General features: G+C 37.5%; 1 protein-coding gene across 1 annotated transcript in view; it reads right to left on the bottom strand.

Moving 5' to 3' along the window:
- Positions 1 to 6,081, bottom strand: part of LOC121634100 (gastrula zinc finger protein XlCGF57.1-like) — a 540,387-nt gene that overhangs the window by 367,867 nt on the left and 166,439 nt on the right. The gene's annotated exons all lie outside the window — the stretch shown is intronic.

The raw sequence follows: 6,081 nt of genomic DNA, 5'->3' as shown, positions 1-6,081 counted from the left end.
TTGAAGCTCTTAACTTCAGACTGGACTTGTGAATTAATTAAGAAATTATAAACTCAAGGTGTCTAGAATTGCATTTCACCATTTGCACACTGGAGGATTTGAACCTACAACTTGTTGAACTTCAGGCAGGTCTCCATCCCCCTGAGCTATCCTCTCATACATAGCTAGACCCTCTGTAGGTATTCTAACTTGTTCATTGGCATCCAAAGTATAAAAAACAGGAAGTCAGTCAGTGGTTTTGAACACAGTTCGACTAATAATCCAGAGCTTCACCCATCAGGGTGAGCTATTCTCCCTGTCACACTGATAACCTTTGTTGAAGTTTTTCACTCTTTATATTTGGCTGGTGGCCTTAAAAACAAACATCAATCTTTCTACAACATTTAGAGGATTTGAACCTGAACCTCCTGCTTCCAGCTGCAGCTGAATATCATCCTGAGCTACCTCGACACAGGAGCTGCAGGGTTTCTAAGCAGGTTTGACTCTTTAACTCAGGAGCTGAATTCAGAGCTTCGATCACATCTTCAGCAACAAGAATCTGTCCTCTTACTTCATGGAGTAAGAGCATAGCGGGGACGGGCCTCAGAGTTTGATGTCTTGCCATAAAAAACAAAACTGATATAATTCCCACATCAAACAACAGACACAGAAGGCGTCCACAAAATCACTGTAGAAAAAGAAAGTGCAGCTTAACAGAAGTGTTTTATTGTTTGAATGTCTTTTACATTAAAACAGTGTTGGAATCAATTTGTCGTGTGACAGACAAATATATTATTTTGAAATACTTTCTTATAATAATTAAATACAGTTGTCCACCAGGATTTACTGATCATTTTCACAGTGATTAATAATAAATATAATAAGGCTTTAAAGAGGGCAGGAGGACCACAGCTAGAAAATACTCAATAAACAGGCTCCCAGTAGAGATTGTTGATCATTTTAATAGATCTATTCATATAAAATATGACAGGAAGTGAAAAAAATTAGGAAGACTTGTGTCATGTCTGGATGGTCATCTGCTTCAACTCACCTGTGGTTTGAAGTGACTGGGTCACATGGTTTGGATCAAAACTAGTTTTAAAACTGGAAAAAGATGTAGTTCTATTTCGACATCTCCATCAGCCACCAGCAGCGTTACTGGCTGCATCTACTGTCTCAGAGCCTGTTTTCAGTAGAATTCGTGCTCTTAAACGTGATCTGGTTTCTCCAGCAGAGGACAGCCTGCTGCATCATGACTACAGAATATCAAAACAGTTTTCCACCAATCGGAGCGTCCTCGCTGCTGTTCTCACTCATAAAATATAAATCTGGGTCATCCAGTCAGAAGGATCGTCCAGGTCAAAAACATGGAGGTTTGATGATGTTTCCAGAACATGACACTAAGAATAGATGTTTTATATGATATCTGTGGAGAAGTAAACAAATACATAAATAGATAAATAAATGTACAAACTAATCCAACATTTGGACCTGAGAGGAACTTATTAAAACAGGATGGAGATTCTACCTGAGGCTTCATCTGTCAGGCTAAGATCAGAACTCTTCTTTCCCATTTCTACTTGCTAATGTGTGACGTGGTACCATGAAGTAAGCGAGCTGCATTGGGCATCAACATTACGAACGGCAGTGTTTCAGCTGCAGTTTTAGGCCTAAGAAGGTGCAGTATCCACCTCCTCCCTTTAACTTCTCTCACTGATCTTAACTTACAAGAAAATTACAGGAACTATTAGCAGTACACTTGGTGTCGTAGTGGTTGTCAGGCTAAGATGCTAATTAGCTTAGTATATGAAGTCCAGCTGCTGATGGGAGATAAATCTGTTACCTCCTCCCACTAATCTTAGCATTATTGGTGAAATGACAGGAACTACTTCTGTAATGTTATTTTGTTTTATGTAAAATTCGTGGCCACTAAATGGTGAGTGAAAGCAGAACACAGGAGAAAAGCCAATATATGAAATGAACCTTGGTTCACTAACTACCTCTGAATTTGTCACTAAAATGAAAAACTAACTTTCCAAACAGTGATCTAAAATACGCTCTAGTTTGGACAGAACGCAGCAGCTGAGCTACACAATCACAGAGGAGCCGACATGGATGGATGGAGGTTTAACATGATTCTGAACAACATGCTACCTGCGACAAGCTCACAGGAAAACAACATATTTACACAAAGAAGCAGCACAATAATATTAAAATGATGCTAACATTAGCTCAGTGCTAACACAACTCTTCAGTACAATAAAATAACACTAAAAACTAGTTAAATGTTTGACAGTATTGATGATTTTGTGCTAATGTTTGTTTACATCTCAGGACCTGGGTAAACATTTATGTCTCAGGGCCTGTCAAGTGGGCCTTGTGGCCCCTTGCAGGGGTCACAACCCTCATACTGAGCACTACAGACACACCCAGTTTCCATTGCTGTGTTCAAGTGTATGGAAAGCCGTTTTATTCAAAATTAAATAAATAGAAAAATAACTAAATTATTGAATATATATATATATATATATATATATATATATATATATATATATATATATATATATAAATAAGTATATATATATATAAATAAGTAAATATATATATATATACATAAATAAATATATATACAAATATATATATATAAATAAATAAATATATATATATATATATATATATATATATATATATGCATTAATTTATTTAAATGGGATCATGAGGACACTTTTATTTTGGAGTAATTTTTGGGAGCAACATATAGTGCAGCACCACATTGTGCTGCGCCTATTTCGTGCTTCTGTTTTATTTCGGATCCTTATATTCAAATTAAGGGGCGGGGCTTCTAGACGTGGGCTGAATCTAGTAGGGGCAGAGCAGAGTGCCTCCATCTCCGTTCACTGCAATGGTTCAGTTTTTTCACAGCAATGGCGGCGTATGGAGCCCCTCAAAAGTTCCCAGTAGTTAGCAAAAGCTAAGCGACGGTCAATGTATTTCAATGGAGCAGATTGTTGGAGCTACACTTCTTCAAGGTAAGATGTTTTAATAGTCATATTTCCATATCAGTTGTGCATCGAAATCAACTTGACAGGAGTAATTAAATATGTTGACGGATTGTCACCGTCTAGATTAATATATTTAGAGATTATAAACCAATAAAAGTTTATGCTAGCACACTGATAGCAGCAGACGCCACAGGCTGATGAATGTAAATTCTGTTCGTCAATATAAATTGATCCAACGCCGTTGATAGCGAGGTTAATGTGTAGGGAGAGCGATTGTAATTACATTTTTATTTAATTTTAATGTATTTATAAGGCTGTGGAATTATGGACAAAGATATGAAGATGAATACACAGTATTAGATAGCACAATACTCTTATATGTTTACAATCTTCGCAACTATATAGCCTAACCTGTTAAATGTAACAAACATGTTAACCTTAAGAACAAAATATACAAATACAAAATAAGTGGCTGATTGTACTTGAGTGCATTTGCTGCACTAGACAGCACTCAGCACTCTCCCAGTGTGCAGGATGAGAGCAGAGAAGCAGAGAGATGCTTAAGGGAAGTATATCCCTCTTCCCTCGTGCAGCATTGTCCTGAAGAACTTTCAGCAGTTCTGGGGTTGCCTGACGTTAACTGGGATACTGTTCTTCTTCACCTTCCTGGTTTGGCCACTTTTAAGTGTTGTTTCCTGTCTTTTTTTCTACATTCTGCAACCTCAACCATATAAATCTCCCTGTGATGTGTTCTCTGTGTTTAATTTAAAAATATTAAACTTCCCAATGATATGGTCTTTGAAAATGTGTAAATGCATTGTTTTAATATGATTACCTGACATATTTTTTTGTTTTTACAGTCCCTGATGGTGGTCAAATGTATCCTGCTGACTTTGGCCATCCATATTTTCCTTCTGTCCCTGTCTTTGGGGAAGCCATACATACGCACGCCTTTCTCTGAGCGATTGGAGCATCCCCATGCAGCACAGCATACCATGGTGAAGACTGTATTCAAGGATAGCAGAGAAAATAAATGGCTAGATATGCTGATCTAGTCGAGTTTTATTGTAAAGGAATTATTTTAGGTATTAAATGCATTCGGAAAACAAAGGGTGTTTGTCTGATTTATTGTGCATAGGGAGTAAGCCTTGGGATAGTTAACAAATAGTGATAGAAAGCCATGTATTTTCCATGAATTGAAATCAAAATTTTATTTATTTGCCATGGATTTTCTGTAAGAACACATTATATTGTGAGTCAGTCTGCCTCAGTCAAAATAAGTCTTAAGACTTAAAAGCAATTCACACAAGTAGATAGTAATAAGTAAGAATAGATAAGCCATTTAGTGGAAATGAATTGGGATCTAAATTTTATTTATTGGATATAGACTTCCTGTAAGAACAGTTATCATTATGCTGTGAGCCTAGATTTATTGTGTAGTCACTTGGTAAATCATTGTCATCACCTGTTGGTATGCCTCAGTCTGAAAGATAAAGTTAAAAAAACAGAAAATATTACGATTTACATGCTGTTGATGTCAAACAGGTTTAGTTAACATGATTCATATCAATGAACACAACTATAAAAATATTGCAAAGCAAAGCCTTCATTGATCATTATTTACCGATTATCGTAGTTTTCTTCTTATTTTGTATTGGCCGCCAAGCACTTCCTGGAACTTTTGGAGGCTACATGGACCACGTGATCGGCAAGCGTTTTGAGCTTCCGGTGGCGCCACTCTCTCTAGAGGCACTCTGCTCTGCCCCTACTACATTCAGCCCACGTCTAGAAGCCCCGCCCCTTAATTTGAATATAAGGATCCGAAATAAAACAGAAGCACGAAATCATGGATGTATTATAGAACTGGATAACGGACTGAAAATGGCGGCCCATTCATTTCTATGGAAGTTGCTCACCCAGCGCATACGCCGAAAAAGTTCTCAGGCTTCCGGGTTACTTCCGCATATTGGGCCCATAGAGCATGCGCAGTAGTGTCACCTCCCATCATGCTTCACGTCACTGTGAACGAGCTACCTACCAGCTGTTATTTTTCTGCCGTCGTAACTACAACCTAGAGCTAATTAGGATTTAGGTCACAATACGTTTAAAAACAGGAACTATCATGCATGTAATATCAAACATTAAGAATACAAATGTATTAAGTTACTCGATATCAGAAAAAAGAAACTTAACTTTAACTTAACTTTTACGAACAGCTTTCCCATCATATTGAAGTCAACAGCCGTCCTCCTCGCTCCCGACACAGCATGACCGCGCTTCGGCAGTGCATGTGCACAGCCGTGACGTCACCGGAGAAATAGAGACTTTTCTGTGGCTTTTATGGCCTTTTGAAAAATAATTGACGGATTAAATGTCCATGAATTAAAAATATTGAATAGAAAGATTAGTAATTAGCTGTGTTTAAAGCTGAAGACGTCCTGTCAACAGTTTTACAGCCGTGTCTTTTACCATTGTGGCCTATGGGAAAAATGCTTTTTGGGCCCCATGGGATTTTTTGTTGCAGTACCACGAGTGGCCACTGGGAAAAATCGGCGTGCCGCCATTTTCAGTCCGTTATCCAGTTCTATAATACATCCATGCACGAAATAGGCGCAGCACAATGTGGTGCTGCACTATATGTTGCTCCCAAAAATTACTCCAAAATAAAAGTGTCCTCATGATCCCAATTAAATAAATTAATGCATATATATATATATATATATATATATATATATATATATATATATATATATATATATATATATATATATATATATATATATATATATATATATATATATATATATATATATATACATACAATAATTTAGTTATTTTTCTATTTATTTAATTTTGAATAAAACGGCTTTCCATACAAGTGTGGTCATCTGACAGATGTGATAGGAGTAATGAGGTGGGCGGGGCTTGTCCCAGTCAGGCGAAGGTGAGATGGTTTATTTCTGAGAGGGGTCCATGACTCGACCCATAAACAGCAGGCTGCTGGTGGCCTGCTGGTAGATGATGAAGATAAAGGGTCTGTTGAAGGTGAGTCGTGAAGGAGGGGTGGAGAAAGTTGTGGCTCCGCCCCCTGGTGTGATGT

The sequence above is a fragment of the Melanotaenia boesemani genome, chromosome 22 (assembly GCF_017639745.1).
Source record: "Melanotaenia boesemani isolate fMelBoe1 chromosome 22, fMelBoe1.pri, whole genome shotgun sequence".
Classification (NCBI taxonomy): Eukaryota; Metazoa; Chordata; class Actinopteri; order Atheriniformes; family Melanotaeniidae; genus Melanotaenia; species Melanotaenia boesemani.
Note: the sequence above shows the minus strand (reverse complement) of the source record. Positions and strands in the feature narration are given on the sequence as shown.